General features: G+C 47.0%; 1 long non-coding RNA gene across 1 annotated transcript; it reads left to right on the top strand.

Annotated features, from left to right (window-relative positions):
* The first annotated feature begins 6,134 nt into the window (after nucleotides 1-6,134).
* On the top strand, nucleotides 6,135-10,379 carry LOC128099075 (uncharacterized). The gene is made up of 2 exons (XR_008214421.1): nucleotides 6,135-7,304; nucleotides 10,267-10,379. It is a non-coding gene; the product is annotated as an uncharacterized LOC128099075 (long non-coding RNA).
* Nucleotides 10,380-19,572: the final 9,193 nt, after the last annotated feature.

Here is a 19,572-nt window from a genome sequence, read left to right as displayed (position 1 = left end):
TGGAACTCACTCTGTAGACCAAGCTGATCTTGACCTCACAGAGATCCACCTGCCTTTGCCTCCTAAGAGCTGGAATTAAAGGTGTGCGCCACCACCACCCCTGGCTCAATCTTATTTCTTTCTAGTTCTGAGAGTGGGTTCCATGCTTCCCATGATGGTTTCTAAGTGTGTACCCCCATGTGCCACCATGCCTGTATACCTCAACATTTTTTAAAAAGATTTCTTATTTTGTGGGTATGTGTGAGTGTGTATTTCACGTATGTATGTGACCACATCGTTTGTGCCTGGTGCTTTCAGAAGTGAGAAGAGGGTTTTACAGCCCCTGGAACTGGAGTTACAGATGTTTGTGAGCGGCTGTGTGATGGCGCACACCTTTAATCCCAGCATTGAGAGGCAGAGGCAGGCGGATCTCTGTGAGTTTGAGGTTAGCCTGGTCTACAGAGCAAGTTCCAGGATAACCAGGGCTACAACAGAGAAATTCTGTCTCTAAAAACAAAACAAACAAAAAATAAAAACACTAATATGGAGCTGAGGGTGGCGGTACACTTGGGAATGGAGGCAGGAATTCAAGACCATTCTCAGCTACGTCGCAAGTTCAAAGCTAGTCAGGGATAGATGAGACTCTCTCAACAAGCAACCAACCAAACAAACAAAATAAGCACTCTTAAAGCCCTTTTTTGTAGAAAAAATAATCTCCAACAAAATTTAATGATATGGGAAAATACAGTTCTAAGTGAAAAATAATTAGAGGCGAAATTATAATATAATTATAATATGATCTCAAATATAGAAAAAATGTGTTTAAAACCAGAAAGGAAACATATCAAAATGCTTACAGGGACTGCCTCTGGGTGGCAAGATTATAGGGGAGTTTTAAAATATTTTTTTCTACTTTTATTTTTCTGTACTTTCTAAATGTGCCTTATTATTTTTTATAATTGGGTCAGTCTGCCAAGTGTGTGGCAGGTTGTAAAACACCAGCAGCTGTGGCTGGCAGACAGGAGCCACCACCCAGGTTGGGCGGTATGCTGGCCACTGCTCTTGGTCACCAAGGGGAACTTTCTGATTCCAAGAGGAGAGATGAGCCGGAAAGATGGCTTTTCCTGGGAAAATGGCGGGGGAAACAGAGTGGCTCAGGAAGGTGGCAGAGAGTGGGCACTCAAAGGAGGCCTGACTCAGCCTGTGAGGGGAGGGCAGCTGTTACCCCAGGAAGGGCCCAACCCTGAAGAGCCAGCAGGAGTTTGCAGGGGATCCTGGGGGAATCCCTGTGGATTTCACAACAGCCTCTTCATCCCACCAATGACTGGGCACTGAGGTCACAGCAGGGTCCGGACCAGACCCTAGTCCTCTGGAGGAGCAGCAAATGTTCGCAACTGTTGGGCTGCTTCTCTGGCCCTCTTGGCAGCATTTTTTGGAGAACACTGAGAATATTGCTTTTGTCCTCTCTGAGGGAGCTGTGCTTATGTTGTCCCCAAACACCCGTGTTGAAATCCCAATCCCAGTGTGACCGTGCTTGGAGGGGAGGCTCTGGAGAGGTTCCACTTACGGCGGAGCTTCATGAGTGGGAATGGTGTCCTCATAGAAAAGACCAAGCTGGAAGGTGGTGGCTCACGCCTTGAATCCCAGCACTCAGGAGGCAGAAGCAGGAAGATCTCTGTGAGTTTGAGGCCAGCCTGGTCTACAGAGTGAGTTCCAGGACAGCCAGGTCTACAGAGTGAGCTCCAGGATAGCCAGGGCTACACACAGAGAAACCCTGTCTCGAAAAACAAACAAACAAACAAACAAACAAACAAACAAAAAGTCAAGCTACAGTAATCAGTAGCAACCTAAAGATGGACATATGTACAGACCAGTGGGATGGAACTGAGAACCCAGAAACAAACCCTGTGTACACAGTGGCTGATTTCTGACAAAGGTGTTGAGACCAAGAGGAATCATGGAGAAAGAAGAGTCTTCAACAAATAACACCGGGGAAAACAGATATCATATCCAAAAGAATGAAGTTGAGGGACTGGAGAGATAGCTCAGTGGTTAAGAGCACTGGCTGCTCTTCCAGAGGATCCAGGTTCGATTCCCAAGGCTCACAATCATCTGTAATTCTACTTCCTGGGGATCTGATGCCAACTTCTGGCTTCACCAGGCACACATGTGGTACATCGAAATGTACAGGTAAAACACCCATACTTATAAAGTAAAAAGTTAAAAGTTGAACCATTTGGGTCAGTGGTTAAAAGCATACGCTGATCTTCCAGAGGACCCGAGTTCAGTTCTGAGCACCCATGCTGGAAAGGTCACAATGGCCTGCAACCCCAGCTCCAGGGGATCCAATGCCCTCTTCTGGCCTCCACAGGCACCTGTGTGCTGCATATAGTATGTACACATGTAGACATACACACACACACACACACACACACACACACACACACACACACACACTCACATGAGAATGAGAAAATGAGATAAAAAATAAACTCAAAATTGAGCAAATGTCACAATTTGGGGAGGAGCTCAGTTGGCATAGTGCTTGCCTGGCATTATGGCAGCGGATTCTCTTCCCAGCCGGGCATGGCACCACACGCCTGTAACCTAATCACACCTGCACAGAGGATGGGATGGTCAAAGGCATTCTCAGCTATCAAATGAGTTTCGGGCCAGCCTGGACTACATAAGGGCTCCTGAGATAGCCAGTCTCTGCATGGTTAGACTTCCCGTCCTGTCCACCACTATCAAGTGTCTGCACTGGATTCTCCCGTGGAGTGTGCTTTAAGAGGGTCCTGTTCTCCCGCAGAGATCCTGAACTGACACTCCTGGTTAGGGAAGTCTAGGTGAACAACCTCAGGACGGGAGTCATGAAGATGTGTACAGCTGGTTTACTCTCCGGCTTATGCCTCGGGGAGTGCTCAGCCAGGCTCCAATTTACATTCAGATAACCAGGGCATCCTATGAAAATGGAGATTCTAATTTCGTAGTTCTGCACAGGGTCTGAGAGTCCCCCTCCCCCTTTCCTTTTAAGAATTACTTTAGGGGCCTGGAGAGATGGCTCAGCGGTTAGGAGCACTGGCTGCTCTTCCAGAGGACCCAGGTTCAATTCCCAGCACCCACATGACAGATCACAACTCTCTGTAACTCCAGTTCCAGGGGACCTGACACCCCCACACAGACATACATGCAGGGAAAACACCAATGCACATGAAATAAAAAAATTAATTAAAAAAATATTTTTAGGGCTGGAAGACGGCTCAGCAGGTGAAGGAGCTTGCTTCCGAAGCCTGAGAAGCTGAGCTTGCTCCTTTGAGTCCACACGGTGGAAGAAGAGAGGCAATTCTGACAAGTTGTCCTCTGCCCTTCAAATGTGCACCACCACCCAGACAAATAAATGTAATAAATCTTAATAAAACAAACAACTTAGGGCCAGGGAGACGGCTCAGTGGGTCAAGGCACTTGCACCTAAACCTGGTGGCCTGAGTTCAATCCCTGGGACCGCATGGTGGCATGGTGGCATGGTGGCATGGTGGCATGGTGGCAGGGGAGAACTGACTTCTACTGTTGTCCTCTGACCTTTACATGCTTGCACACACACACACACACACACACACACACGTGTAACAAAAATTTAAATATTTAAAATTGGTTATCATATGATTTGCTATGTGTATAAAATGAAAATTATTAGATTAAGATAATTAACATATTATCATCTTATAATTTTTGTGAGCCTTTTGCAGTTTGCTCTATTACATGAAATATAATCAGTGACAATAGTCACCTTGCTACGAAATAAATCTCAAAAATTCCTCTTGTCTAAACTTGGTACCCTTTAACAAACTTTCTTTCCTCTAGCTTCTGGCAACCACCCTCTGCTGTCTACTAGGAGTTTGACCCGTTAGATTTTATATGTGAGATCACGTTTGTCCTTTTGTGGCTGGCTTGTTTCGTTTAGCGTGGTATCTTCTGGAACCATCCTGCAGTTTCAGGGGTGCGGGGATAGGGGCTGCGAGGCCACAGCACAGCAGTTGTTGCCGTCAACTGTATCCCAGAGGTCTGCAGGGGGGCATCCCTCGCTGCTCTGTCCTTGGACAAGTGACATCTTCAGGGAGCAAGGCCTGAGTTCTGGGAGGGATGAAGGCAGCTTAGAGGGGCTATGCGCTAACAAGATGACTTCCTTTGAATGATAGTTTGTTATTTACCCTTCCCAGCATGATGGGCACATGCCACCATGCAGGCCTCAGGCTGGGTCAGGAGGCAGAAGGAGCCAGGGAGAAATAGGGGCCCGAGTATTTAGTGTAGACTTTGTGTATTTTATTCCCCTATCCATTTTAGTTTGAGACAGGCTCTTACTCTCCACCCCTAACTGACCTGGAACTCGCTATGTAAACCAGGCTGGCCTCGAATTCACAGAGGCCTACCTGTCTCTGCCCCTCAAGTGCCAGCATGAAAGGTATGCACCACCATGGCTGGCAATGTATTTATTTTTAAGACAGGGTCTTCCTCTGTAGCCTAGGCTGTTCTCCGACTTGAGATCCTCCGGCCCCACTCTCCTGAGTGGCTTGCACTAGCTACTCTGTCCAGTTTACTGATGTTTCTGTGGGGAAGAATGGGAAAGGAGGTTTAGGTGAGCGCATCAGCTTGGGTTGCGCTGTTTGAATACTTTCCACAGGTCGTGGCCTCTGGGTTGGTCCCTGGATCTCTGGCGCCTGCCCTTGGACTCACAGTTTGGAGGTCGTGACCTAGGATGCTTCATCTGATAGAAGGTACTGGGTCGGGACGGACTTGGCTGGATTTTGGGTCAGATGGTTTGCATATGAGATATAAGCTCAAAGGCGAGGTATCTGCCGTCCCTAGGGGTTATTCAACTCTGGCTTGGGAGCAGTCAGGAAAGAAACATGTATGACACATCTGTGGAATGTACTAGAGCATCAGGAGATGTCCACAGGGGCCATGACCTCTCCATAACCTTTCCTGTTGACCTTAGAAACAAAATGACCAATGAGAGCTGGGGACTCCAAGTCCTTCACTGGCCTCGGTCTGATGTGGGGCCAGTGACAGTTTCCACAACACCTCTCTTCCAGGCTTGGGTCACTCCAGGCATCCCTTGCTGCTCTGTGGCCTCGGACAAGGGACTTCTAGCTGGCCCTGGAAGGTCATGGGGAGAAGAAACAAACAGTGTAGGGCACTTGTCTCAGAGGCCTCTCTCTCTGCCTGTCCATCCCTGCCTCTGGGAGCACCCTGGAGCGGGCTGGGAAGGTCCCCGTTCCAGCCCATCATCCGTGTAAACTGGAGTTAGCAAGACAGTGACCACTGAAGACATTTCAGGTGACAGTCAAGAGTCCCTCCAGGCAGGAGAAATAAAATGGGGAGGGCCTGCTAGCTGGTCTATGGCCCTGGACACAGTCACCCTGCAGGTGAGACATACTTGCCAGGGCAGACACCACAACGGTAAAAGCCATCAGGGAAAACTGGTTCCTTCAGGTCAAGAAAGTGAAAGCTCTGGCCTGGGCAGAGACCTGCTCCAAATATAAACAAATGAGTCCAGTCCATCAGCTGGCCTGCAGACTCTCCCTCAGGAAGGCAGGGCTGCCCCAGGAAGGCAGGCTCACTGGCCATGCTAAAGAGATAGGTGGAATAATTATCCCTTTAGTGAGATACTATACTTTTCCTTCCCAGAATTCCTGGCCCCTATGAGCTCCCCCCACCTCCGTGGAGCTTTATCTAACTTTCTCTAAAGCTCCCTCAGGCGGTGGGTGAGCTCCATGCCAGCTTAACTCAAATGGCATGGCTTTTCCCCCTTTTTTCCATTTTCTTCCTCTGGGCGATTGTCACTGTGTATACATTGGTCACTGCTCTTAATTGTGGTCACGTACAATGGCAGGAAGCACTGTCTCCTTCAGACCCTGTAGCCCAAGGTCATGGGCGGAGCAAATACCACTACAGTATTATTATTATTATTATTATTATTATTATTATTATTTAGGTTATATATGTGTACCATGTATGTGTCTAGTGACTATGGAGGAGGTCAAGAAAAGGATTTGGAAACCCAAAACTGGAGTTCCAGATAGTTGTAAGGTACCATGTGTGTGCTGGGAGCCAAACCCAGGTCTGCAAGAACAAGTACTCATAACTGCTTAGCCATCTTCCCAGCCCCCAGTAGTGGGCATCTTATAAAGCAAGCTGTTTTTTTAAAATTTTATTTTCGTTCATGTGCATTGATGTTTTGTCTGCATTCATGTCTGTGTGAGGGTGTTGGAGCCCCTGGAACTGTAGTTACAGACAGTTGTGAGCTACCATGTGGGTGCTGGGAATTGAACCTGGATCCTCTAGAAGGGGAGCCAGTGCTCTGAACCACTGAGCCATCTCTCCAGCTGCAAGAGAGCTGTTTTCTAAAGAATGACTTTTAGATGTGTGTGTGTGTGTGTGTGTGTGTGTGTGTGTGTGTGTGTGTGTGTGTGTGTATGTGTGTGTGGGTGTGTGTGTGTGTTCTTGTTGTTACTGTTGATGGTGTGGATATGCATGTGTGTGGAGGCCAGACACAATATTTTGATCTATTTCCACCTCACTTAACTGGATCTAGGCAAGTGGCCAGCAACCCCTGGGATTCCTTGTTTCCACCCAGCACAGGCTGGGGTTACTGGTGCACACTGGGGTTACTGGTGCACACTGGGGTTACTGGTGCACACACTGGGGTTACTGGTGCACACTGGGGTTACTGGTGCACACTGGGGTTCCTGGTGCACACTGGGGTTCCTGGTGCACACTGGGGTTCCTGGTGCACACTGGGGTTACTGGTGCACACACTGGGGTTACTGGTGCACACACTGGGGTTCCTGGTGCACACTGGGGTTCCTGGTGCACACTGGGGTTACTGGTGTGTACACTGGGGTTCCTGGTGCACACACTGGGGTTACTGGTGCACACTGGGGTTACTGGTGTGTACACTGGGGTTACTGGTGCACACACTGGGTTCCTGGTGCACACTTCAAATTCCACCAAGGCTAAAAAACATTTATAGTTCTCACTGAACATCGACTCCCCACCAACTTTCTGGAAAAAAGTGAAATAAAGTCCTCCCACGAGACTTTAAAAATGTAAACTCTCAATTCCAGTTGTCGGGGTAACATCCTCACGCTGCCGGAGTTCCATTTCTATATTTTGGTGCTGATGGACATCCGTTACCATGAGAACAGAAAGGGCATCACACAAAGTGGATTTGGGTGCTTCTCTTCCCGTCTGGTGAAAAACAAGATCCACAGGGACAGCCTCAGCTCAGCGCAGAGACCCCAGAGCCGAATGATGACAGTTGCTGGGTGGGTAGGATCTAGTGGCCAGTAGGCTGGCGTTCATTTTATTTGTTGTTTGAATTTCGTTTTGAATAAAACACGTTTTGTGAAGCTGGGGTCGTAGCTCGGGTGTAGAGTGCTTGCTTGGCAAACACCAGGCCCTGGGCTTGATCCCCTACCACAAACAGAGTGTGGGCAGGCAGGTCAGAAGGTCCCTCCTCAGCTACAGAGCGACTTCGAGGCCAGCCTGGGCTACACGAGGCCCTGTATGAAAACAAAACAAAACAGAAACCCAAAAAGAAGTTTTATTTATTTGCTAACTTTTAAAAAAGAGTCAGTTGCTATATTAGTTGTGGATTTAGATTCAGCCAGGCTTGGGTTACTTACCTTGATTGTTTTAAATTTTGCTTTGTTTGTTTGGGAGGATTTTTGTTTTGTTTTGTTTTAAGCATGGTTTTACTGGGTAGCTCTGGAAGCCCTGGAACTCAAAGCAATCTTCTGCTGCCCTGTGCTGGGATTACAGGCCAACGCTCCTACCCCGGCTCTTCTGTAGACCCTGAGACTGGGTTTCATGACTAGCTGAGCCTAGCCTTGAATTTCCACAGTCTACCTCCAGAGTAGTTGGATTCCAGGCACGCACACCAGCACGCCTTGCCTGCAGTTAAATTAGTGTTATAGGTGTATCCTCACCTTCCTCTTTGGATGGCAAACTTCTCACTCTGGAAAGAAAGCATAATCATTTCCCTAGGAGGGTCTTCACCATACCCCACCCTGACCTATCTCCAAGGGGATGGTGCCCACTCTTTCAGATCCATGTTCTGTTCACCCATTTTCTCTTTCAAAGCCAAACATTTGAAAACTGTAAGTCTTTGGGTTCAAGGGCTAGCGTGTGCTTTTCCAGAACTCTCTACCATGCCGCTGGTAGCTGTTCTAAGATTTCTATTCCTATGTACAGAATTAAGTTTCGACTGACAATTTTAAATCAGTTAATCTCACGAGATTTGTGTGTGGGAACAAAATTGAAGATAGGAAAAAAAAAAAGAAAGGAAAAAAGCTAAAACCTAGAGTGTGACTAGCAGCCTGTCACCTCCACAGTTTTTAGTGGATCTTCTAATGGAATGTGCACACCCGGTGTGTTGATCACACGCTCAGCACTGAGCTGAATACATCACACGCCTTATCTCATTTACCTCTCAAAATTCCTCTGAAGTAGGGTCTATTTTCACTAGTCCATCTTGCTACAGATAATTAGGCAAATTTCCCGAGGTTGCACAGCTATCATTCTTGAGGAATGTGGATGTGATACAGGCATTATGTGTTTCTACCTATGACTTAACCTTCAAGCCGTGGAATGCCCTCTTTACAGAGATATCCAAGGCCAACTGAATGGGGTTCCCACATCTGGGCAAGCTCAAACCACAGAAGCTGCCAGACCTGCCTCAGCTGGTCATTCTCACTGCTATCCTGCCTTCCTGGGTCATACACCTGCCAGGCAGAAAGCCAAATGGCTAAAAGGATGATCCTGAGACACTCCAGCGGTCCTATAAATCCATCCCTGGCCCTATGGAAGGATCTTATGTTGACCCAACACTCCTAAGTATGGGAATTTATTCTAAAAAAATCAAAATAACAATAAACCCGGTATAACGACATATACCTACAATTCCAGCCCTTAGGAGGCTTGGGGTAAGAGGATGGAGAGATTGAGGCTGGATTGGGATACCTAATGAGATCCTACCCCAAATAATAATGGTAATAATAATAACAAGAACAACAACAATAAAACTAAAACAGCAAAAAGAATCCATTAAAATTGGAAGCAACATAAATGTCCCACAAAATAGCTGGGCAAATTAGTCAACTGAGTGGAATACGCAGCCACTAAGACCACTGTGAAGGAGACCTGTGAAAATGTTTGTAATAGCGTGAACTGATTCAGTTCTGCAGCTGAAAGTCCATGTCAATGTGCTCTCTCTAATATATGTGTTCGTGCATGTATATACACACATGTATTCATATATATTCATAATGTTAAGTGAAAAACATAATATATCTAAGTAAAAATGGGGTTGGAGAGATGGCTCAGCAGTTAAGAGCATGTATTGCTCTTCCAGAGGACCTGAGTTCAATACCCAGCATCCATGTCAGGTGGCTCACAACCACCCATAACTCCCCACCTCTGGCCTCTGTGGGCGCATGCACTAAGGTGAACAGCCTTCCCCCACACGTACATATACATAATTAAAAATAATAAAGATTAAAGTAAAAACTCTAAATAATATATCTAGTATTTGTGAAAGCCTGGAAGTGGAAAATGGCGACAAAGATCAAAGTCAAGGCTGGGAATATCGCTAGATGCTTGGGAATGTGACTAGATGCTTGGGAATATCTCTAGATCCTTGGGAATATGGCTAGATGCTTGGGAATGTGGCTAGATGCTTGGGAATATCACTAGATGCTTGGGAATATGGCTAGATGCTTGGGAATATCGTTAGATGCTTGGGAATATCGCTAGATGCTTGGGAATATGGCTAGATGCTTGGGAATATGGCTAGATGCTTGGGAATGTGGCTAGATGCTTGGGAATGTGGCTAGATGCTTGGGAATGTGGCTAGATGCTTGGGAATGTGGCTAGATGCTTGGGAATGTGGCTAGATGCTTGGGAATGTGGCTAGATGCTTGGGAATGTGGCTAGATGCTTGGGAATGTGGCTAGATGCTTGGGAATATGGCCAGATGCTTGGGAATATGGCTAGATGCTTGGGAATATGGCTAGATGCTTGGGAATATGGCTAGATGCTTGGGAATATCGCTAGATGCTTGGGAATATCGCTAGATGCTTGCCAAAGCCTTGGGTTGTTTCTGCCACTGAAGGTAAAAAAAAAGATGACAGGATTTGAGTTTGATTAGACTGATTTTCCTAACCCCTAGCCAGTACCTAATGCACATGGATGTTTTATGAGTCAATGGATGTTTTGGATTTTTTCCAGGTGTGATGGTGCACGCCTTCGATCCCAGCACTTGGGAGGCAGAGACAAGTGGATCCCTCTGATTCTGAAGCCAGCCCGTGTTGTTTTCATTAAATTCAGTAGCTGCCCCTTAAGCAACTGCTATCCTCATCGGTAACTGCAACTCCACAGCTACAGTAGTGGTTGGGTCAGCACAGCCCAGCGGGAATTCTGTCCCCTCAGGCGCCGGCTCTACCACAGCTGCTGAAGGGAACTTTAGATCCCTATCCCTCTATAGAACTCAGGATTCAGAGGCTGAGGTGAAATTCTGCTCGCTCAGAGGGGCTGCATAGCAAGGAGCTCATCTTCTCTCCCAGCTCACGTCTCCCCACAAACAGGGCATCCTTCTGCTTAGCCCTTAAGAACCCTGGCTACACATGGTTCCTCCGTACCGTTTTCCTGTCGGCTAGCTGCCGCCTCAGCCTCCTGACCCCAGGTGAACTTTATTTACTCAAACTAAGGTGACACATCTTTGCATCATTGAACAAGTGTTCCAGAGCATAAACGAATGTAACACATCTTAAATTAATATTCCACAACAAGTCTACGTCGTAAGTCCCAGGACGGCTGGGGCTATGTAGTGAGACTCTGTCTCTACATAGATTGCTGGATGAGCATCAGATGATACAAGTTATTAACTTTTCTTCTTTAGTAATTTATTTTATGGCTGTTAGGATAGTGTTAGTACAACTTTATGTTGTTTTAAGAGAAGGTCTCTTGTAGCCCAAGCTGGCCCTCCAACTCATTGTGTAGCTGAACATGACCTTTGCCCTAGTTTGCTTACTGTGCCTGTGATAAAACCCAGACCAAAACCAACTTAGAGGAAGAGGGAGTTTGTGTGGCTCGCAGCTTACAATCCATGGTTGAGGATGATGGAGAGGTCACTGCTTACGGGCTTGCTCCCCAGGGCTTCTCAGCTCGATTTCTTATACAGCCCAGGCCCACTTGCCCATGGGTGGGTCCCACAGTAGGTTGGGTCCTCCCATATCAATCGCTAATCAAGAAAATGCTCCACAGGCTTGCCCACAGGCCAATCTGATGGAGGCAATTCCTCAGTCGAGGCTCCCTCTTCCCAGATGACTCTAGTTCCTGTCAAGTGACTTCTCTGTGTGAACATTGATGTCTGAGGGAAGGACGGTGCACAACCTGCTTCATTTTCACCAGAGGCAGAGACCAAAAGGAGAGTGCAGCTAATCTGTCATTGAGAGCAGAGTTGGACCAAGAGAACCTTCTGCCACTGCTGTTTCCAGTAACTTCCCCCACAGCCTTCCTGCCCTCCCCCAACATTACCACTTTCCCAATGTCTTCTCTGTCCTAAGTGACATTTGGTGGCATTTGTGCACACAGGCTGCCATTATTGCTCTGGGAGACTGGTGTGGACAGTGTGCATGGAGCTCAGCCATCTGACTGAAAAGCAACAAAAGACAGCTGCACATTCCCAGGATCTCAAGGGTTAAGGATGAAGGACACAGAGAGGGATGGGGTCATGACGATCCAACTTCCAAGGCCGAGGGATGGACTGTCTCGGTTTGGAAGGATGTGTTGACACTGCCATTACAGCCCTCTGGTGACGCACTTGTAAATACAACTGTGGCCAGCGTTACAGTGACTATGTTCTTGAAGGCAAAGCCTAGGAGGGCAGGAAGAGACAGCGAGAGGGACATGGGCATGGTCAGGGTTGATCTCCATCTTTGTGCTGAGGCTTTCACATGACCCTGACCTCTTATGCACTGTCTATGCTGGCAGGGATGGAAACAGTGAGTTAGACACTGGGGAGAGGCTGTCCACAGGGTAGCAGATCCAAGGTGCCACTTAGCAGGTCCCAAATACAGACGTGGAGTGAAGCCTTTCAGTAGTTGGGGTTCCAACTGTGTGGTTGGAATGAAGGTGAACTGGCAGAGGTCCAGGAGGACAGTGGCACATGGTAAGGCTCAGAGGCTGGGGCAAGCTGTGCACCTGTGTACCAGAACGCGTGTTAGAGGACAGAGCATACCTTCCGGAAGTCAGTCTTTGTGTTCATGGGACCCGGTCGTCATGCTCACATAGCAAGCTCTTGTATTCACTGAACCGTCTCCAGGGTTTCTCTTTCTAAGGGTGTCACCTTCATACAGATGTGCCCAACGACATACAGATGTGCCCAAAGACTTGCCAAAGACAGAGGAGGCCTATTTCCTTTGCATCTGTTGTTCCCTCTATCATGCTAGAGATCATTTTAGGACAAAAAGGAGGAGGAGGAAGAAGAAGGAAGAGGAGGAGGAGGAGAAGAAGGAAAGAAAGGAAGAAAGAAAGAAAAGACAGAAAGATCTACCACCTATTCTGGTAGATGCATATAGCATAATGCTGTTTTGACTGCACTATCAATGCATTAGGGGCGCACACATGGAGACGGCAGCAGCACCCGTCTTCCCAACTTTTCATCACCCCCAAATAAGTAGCTGCCATTCTACTGTCACCTCAACCCCTCATTCTATGAATTTACCCATTTGACATGTTAGTGCTTCTATAGTATTAGTCTTTTTATATCTTTGTCATATATGTTTTTAAGGCTTATCTATGCTCTACTCTCAGAATTTCATTCATTTTTAAGAACAAATATTCTATCACCTGTTGTTTGCTCATTCATAAGGGACAGGGTGATTTCTTCCCTTCTGACTGTTGTGGACAGTGGTTCCATGAACATGGGCACATTTCTGATTCCCTTACTTCAATCCCCTTAGTTATACACCTAAAAGTGGTCTCGGGTTGTATGGGAGCTTAGTTCACGGTGTTGCTGCGGCAGAATACCGAGGTCTGGGGATTATAAACAACAGAAGTTTATTTCTTACAGGTCTGGAGGCTTAGGAGTGAAGATCCAAGCCCTGGGATCTGATGAGGGCTTTCTCCATGAATCCTCAAGAGGCAGAAGGCAGAAGGCAAAACCTCCACCATCACTTCCTTTTTAGCCAAGAAATCAGAAACATACTTTCTCTTTGCAAACAGTACTGAAAGTGCTTAGTTCTAAGTTGCTCTGATGAGTCTAAACACGGGTCAGGACAGTCATCAGTCATCACGGTGCAGAAGAACTGTGGCAGAGGTCAGGACAGCTCCATGCTTCCTACGGTGTCCTAATGGCTTTGGACACCTTGATTGGTGGGCTCAGGAAGGAAAGCTAGAGCACAGAGCTTTTGCAGGACACTGAGCACATATGGACCACCAGGTCCATCTACTCCGTCTGCATCCATTGCTTTAACAAATATTACTGTCTTCCTGGTCTTTTTGTTTGTTTTTGTTTTTTGAGACAGGGTTTCTCTGTGTAGCTTTGGAACCTGTGCTGGATCTCGCTCTGTAGACCAGGCTGGCCTAGAACTCACAGAGGTCCGCCTGGTTCTGCCTCCCGAGTGCTGGGATCAAAGGCGTGCGCCACCACCGCCCGGCTCCGGGTCTTTTTATTATGAAAGGAATGCATGCCTGAGGAGTTGCTTGTGGTGCACATAGAGGCAGAAGAACTCTTGACCATACAATAACTACTTACAATAGCCTGAGACTGTCAAACTGTTTTCTTTTTAAACATTTGTTTATAGTGTATGTGTGGGTGTGCACATGCCACCGTGGGAGGGGACACAGTGGAGAACGTCTGTTCTCTCCTACCCTTTGGGTCCCTGGGATCAAACTCAGGTTGTCAGAGGTGCCCACTGATCCTCCTTACCAGCCCATGTCAGACTGTGTCTGCAGTGGCTGAATCCCTTGGGATCTTTTTGGTAACATCTGAGAATGGTAGTTCCTCTGTGTTTTGGCGTTTGTCGTTGCCTCTCTTGTTCATTTTAGGCCTCTGTTTTGAGTGGGGCGCTTCTTTTGTAAGATGGCCCCATCCACACACTGTTGCCACATCTTTCCCCTTCTCACCAGACAGTCTACAGCAGTCACTGTTCCAGCCCTTCTCACCTCCAGGTGGTCTTCTCGGTCTCTGAATGTCTTCTGACCGTCACGTCTCCAGAGTTCCCTAAACAATGCTGTCCACGCTGGCGATAACATTGGGTGGGAGATCTGCAAGCACCTTCTTCCCAATGTTCCAGCACACACAACTGCTCTAATACAAACTCCTGTGTGGTGGTATTGTGTTTCCCAAAATATTGTACACCCTAATAAACTTATCTGGGGTCAGAGACAGAACAGCCACTAGATACAAAGGCTAGAAAATGGTGGCACTCACACCTTTAATCCTAGCACTCCAGAGGTAGAAATCCCTCTGGATCTCTGTGAGTTCAAGGCCACATTGGAAATGGCCAGGCATGGTGATACATGCCTTTAATCCCAGGGAGTGGTGGTAGAAAGCAGAAAGGTATATAAGGTGTGAGGACCAGAAACTAGAAGCATTTGGCTGGTTAAGCTTTCAGGCTTCTAGCAGCACAGTTCAGCTGAGAGCCATTCGGATATGAGGACACAGAAGCTTCCAGTCTGAGGAAACAAGCTGAGAAGTTGGCCAGGTGAGGTTAGCTGTGGCTTGTTCTGTCTGTCTGATCTTCCAGCGTTCAACCCAATAACTGGCCTATGTTTGTTTTTATTAATAAGAACTTTTTAAGATTCCTGCTACACTCCTGTACCCAAGGGAGGCCCCAAAGGACATTAAGCATCCCACAAGTTCAAAGACTCAACAAGCGTTTTAGCACCAAGGTGGTTAGGCTGCTTTAACCTGGGAGCCTGGGAAAGACACACATTCTCCAGTATGTGCTTCCCCTGGGTAAGGACCCAGAAGTCTTTGCTTTGACAAGCCTTCAGGTGGATGAGGGGGCGGCACTGGGGTGGATGCAGCGGTCTCCTCCTGCTTCTCCACGGAAAGTCCTCCCTTGGCAGCTGCCCTCAGCCTTGCGCTGTGTCTGCTCAGGTAGATGGATTGCATTCACCCCGACTCACAAGGGTTATGGGCACTCAACTTTCCCAGCACAGAGACTGTCCTGGGCTGCAGCCTCCTTTGGCAAACTTCATAAACCTCTGTCACTCCACAAGGCAATATGCAGCCCAACTGTACGGGACTCAAAGTGGAATATATCTGTCCTACCATGCTGCTTGCCTGGGCTAAACTGGCTTTGAGCACAGGACTGTGAATGGAGCAAACCACTGCAGGTATCAGAGTGGTGGGCTGGGGTAAGCAATGAGGGCCAGGAAGGCAGAGCAGGGTGCAAGTGTGGTAGTTTGAATGTAATTGGCCCCTTAATCTCGTAGGGAATGGCACTATTAGGTGTGGCTTTGTTGGAGTGGATGTGGCCTTGTTGGAGGAAGTGTGTCACTGTGGGGGCGGGTTTTGAAGTTTCCTATGCTCAGGATACCTCCTAGTGTCTCAGTTGACTTCCTGTTACCTGCAAGACGTAGGACTCTCAGCTACTACTCCAGTACCACATCTGCCTGCATGCCGCCATGCTTCCTAGCATGATGATAATGAACTGAACCTCTGAAACTGTAAGTGAGCCACCTCAACTAAATCTTTTCATTTATAAGAGTTGCCATGGTCATGGTCTCTCTTCATAGCAATAAATACCCTAACTAAGACAGCAGGTATGGAGTGATGCATCAGGGATCCGTACATCCCTGCAACTGCCTCTTTCCAAGTGTCATGGATGAGGGTGTCTGCAACTTGTTTTTCATATTTTACAGGGACTCACAGCTAAGGACTCAAGTCTCAGAGACTTGGACTTATTTTTTGTTTTTTGTTTTTGAAACAGGGGTTCTCTGTGTAACAGCCCTGGCTGTCCTAGGACTAACTCTGTAGACCACACTAGCCTGGAACTCTCAGGGATCCACCTGCCTCTGCCTCCCAAGTGCTGGGATTAAAGGCATGTGCCACCACTGCTCTGCTGGACTTAGATTTTTATGCAGTCCTGGAACTTTTGAGAATTTGAGGATTCTTTTGTGCAATGAGCATGAGTCTTTGGGGACGAAGGGCAGAATGCTATGGTTAAATTTGGAATGTTCCACAATGATTTGTGGATTGGAGGTTTAGCGGTGCTGCAGTGCTATTCAGAGATGACTGGATCATTAGGGCTATAATCTTATCAGCAGATTAACCCACACTAATGGATTTGCAGATGAATTGGGAGGTTGGCGGAAACTGTAGGAGGCAGGGCCTCATTGGAGTAAGTAGGACACTGGAGGCATGATTTTGAAAAGTGTGTCTTAGTCTGGTGTAGTGATGTATACACCCAGGAGACAGGTAGACAGGTCTCTGAATTTAGGCTAGTCCGGTCTACACTGTGAGTTCCAGGCTAGCTAAGCTACACACTGAGGGCCCCGCTTCAGGGAAGGAAGAAGGAAGAAGGAAGGAAGGAAGGAAGGAAGGAAGGAAGGAAGGAAGGAAGGAGGGAAGGAAGGAAGGAAGGAAGGAAGGGAAGCATTTTGTCCCTGGACCCTCACTGCTTTCCTCTTCCTCCCTGGCCACTGTAAGATGGTCAGCCTCTTCTGCCACATGCACTCACCGCCTTGGTATTCTGCTGTGTCTCATTCCCACAATAAACGAGCCAGCCTCTGAAGCTGTGAGTGGAAAGACAGCCTCCTCCTGTAAACGGTTTTCCTCAGGCCCTCAGTCACGTGGGGAGCTAACTTAGCTGATTTGTTCCCCTTCTCCCTGCATCCACCACACAGGCAGATCTTCGTGTGTCCATGTCCGAGTGTGCAGATGTGTGTGCACAGAGGCCACTGGTTGACACTGGGATCTGCCTTAATCTGCTCTCAGGGAACCTGGAGCTCATTGATTCAGCTCAACTGATTGGCCAGACAACCCCATGGATCCTGCTGTCATCAGCACTGGGATTCTATGGGGATGCTGGGATCAAACTCAGGTCCTTGTGTTTTCCCGGCAAACACTACATCCGGAGCCATTTCCTAGCCCCAGCTCTTCCCAGTCATGTGTCTGCACACCTGGCAGGACTGAGGGCTTATACCGAGTTTAGTCTCCACTGGCCTCCAGTTAATTCACATTAGAGAAAGGCTGCTGAGCAGAGAAGTATAAAAGCAAATTATTTATTTTCCATTTTATTAAACAAGGGAAGGCATCGCCAGCACCAACTAGACCAAGAGGTGAGTGACTGTTCTCGAAGCTGAACAGCCAGCCCAGTCTCTAGGCCCCAGGCCCCAGGCACACCCCACGCCCCATCCCCCATGGCAGCCCCACTAACCAGCCAGCAGGCAAGGCTCCTGCGGGGGCAGGTCTTTCCACCCCCCAGATGGGGGACCAGCCCCCACCTTTACCTGGGTACTCTTGAGGAGTGAGGGGTAAGAGATTTAGATAGAAGAATAGAGGGGAGAGAAACAGAAACACAGGATAGCTTCGGGAGGGCCTGGATCCTTATCCACCGGCCCAGAACTTTATTCAAAAGGGCTTTTTATAACAATGCCAAGGGGTGAAGCAAAAAAACCTCTCCCTTACTAGATACAGCCAAGTGTAGACCCTTCCAAATACCTGGTACCCAGGCCCGTGGTCCAATCATCCTCTTATGCAGCCCTGCTGGCAAAGCCAGCTCAGATCTCACCGGGAAACCTATGTGGGTTCCCCCCCCCATTGAATCCTGCAATCTACAAGTCCCACCCACTCCCCAAACCCACTCATCCCCAGCGACCTCAGCGGCTCCCTGAGACACTGACACCACCTGCACCCACTGGACAGAGAGGGGTCCCTGGAGGCACAGGTACTGCCTACATCGACTGGAGGAAGAGATGCCAGGGCAAGAATACATTCAACAACATAAAGAGCAATACGGCACCACCAGAACCTGAACATCCCAATGTAGAAGAAGCAGAAGAAAAAGACCTTAAAAATAACTTTATGAAGATAGTGTCCTTTAAAGAGGAAATGAAAAATTCCCTTAATGAAATCGAGGAAAAGACAAACAAAAAAATTGGAATAAATCAATAAATACCTTAAAGAAAGTGAAGAAAACCAAGGAAAAGCAACCAAACAGGTGAAAGAAACAGTTCAAGACTTGAAAACTGAAATAGAGACAATAAAGAAGACACAAACCGAGGGAATGCTGGAAATGGGAAATCTGAACAGGAACTACAAATGCAAGCATAACCAGCAGAACACAAGAGATAGAAGAGAGCATCTGGCATTTAAGATATGATAGAGGAAATAGATTCATCGGTCAAAGAAAACATTAAAGCCAACAAAGTCATAACACAAAACGTCCAGGAAATCTGGGACACTACGAAAAGACCAAACCTAAGAATAATAGGGATAGAAGAAGGAGAATACCAACTCAAAGGCACAGAAAGTATATTCAACAAAATCATAGAAGAAAACTTTCTCAACCTAAAGAAGGAAATGTCTATGAAGATACAAGAAGTTTACAGAACACCGAATAGACTGGACCTAAAAAAAAATCCTCTCACCTCATAATAATCAAACCACTAAACATAAAGAATAAAGAAAGAATATTAAGAGCTGCAAAGGAAAAAGGCCAAGTAACATATAAAGGCAGACCCATCAGAATTACACCGACTTCTCAATGGAGACTCTGAAAGCTAGAAGGTCCTGGACAGACATTATGCAGACACTAAGAGATCATGGATGCCAGCTCAGACTACTATATTCAGTAAAATTTTCCATCACCATAGATGAAGTAAACAAGATATTCCATGACCAAACCAGATTTAAACAATACCTATCCACAAATCCAGCCCTACAAAAAGCACTAGAAGGAAAACTCTAACCCAAGGAAGTTAGATGCACCCACCAAAACACAGGCAATAGATAATCCCACACCAGCAAATCCCAAAGAAGGGAAGCACACATACCACCACCAAAAGATAACAGGAATTAACAATCACTGGTCATTAATATCTCTTAATACCAATGGACTCAATTCGCCTATAAAAAGACACAGGCTAACAGAATAGATATGAAAACAGGATCCATCCTTCTGCTGCATACAAGAAACACACCTCAACTTCAAAGACAGACACTACTTCAGAGTAAAGGGTTGGGAAAGACTTTCCAATCAAATGGACTTAAGAAGCAAGCTGTTGTAGCTACCCTAATATCTGAACAAAATAGACTTCAAACTAAAATTAATCAAAAGAAATGGAGAAGGACATTTCATATTCATCACAGGAAAAATCCACCAAGATGAAGTCTCAATTCTGAACATTTATACCCCAAATACAAGGGCACCCACATATGTAAAAGAAACACTACTAAAGCTTAAATCACACATCAAACTCCTAATAGTAGGAGACACCCCACTCTCACCAATGAACAAGTCTGCCAGACAGAAACTTAACAGAGAAATAAGGGAACTAACAGATGTTATGACTCAAATG

Source organism: Peromyscus californicus, unplaced genomic scaffold (assembly GCF_007827085.1).
Source record: "Peromyscus californicus insignis strain IS unplaced genomic scaffold, ASM782708v3 Scaffold_6__1_contigs__length_162567912, whole genome shotgun sequence".
NCBI lineage: Eukaryota > Metazoa > Chordata > Mammalia > Rodentia > Cricetidae > Peromyscus > Peromyscus californicus.
This window is presented reverse-complemented; position numbering and strand designations above follow the sequence as displayed.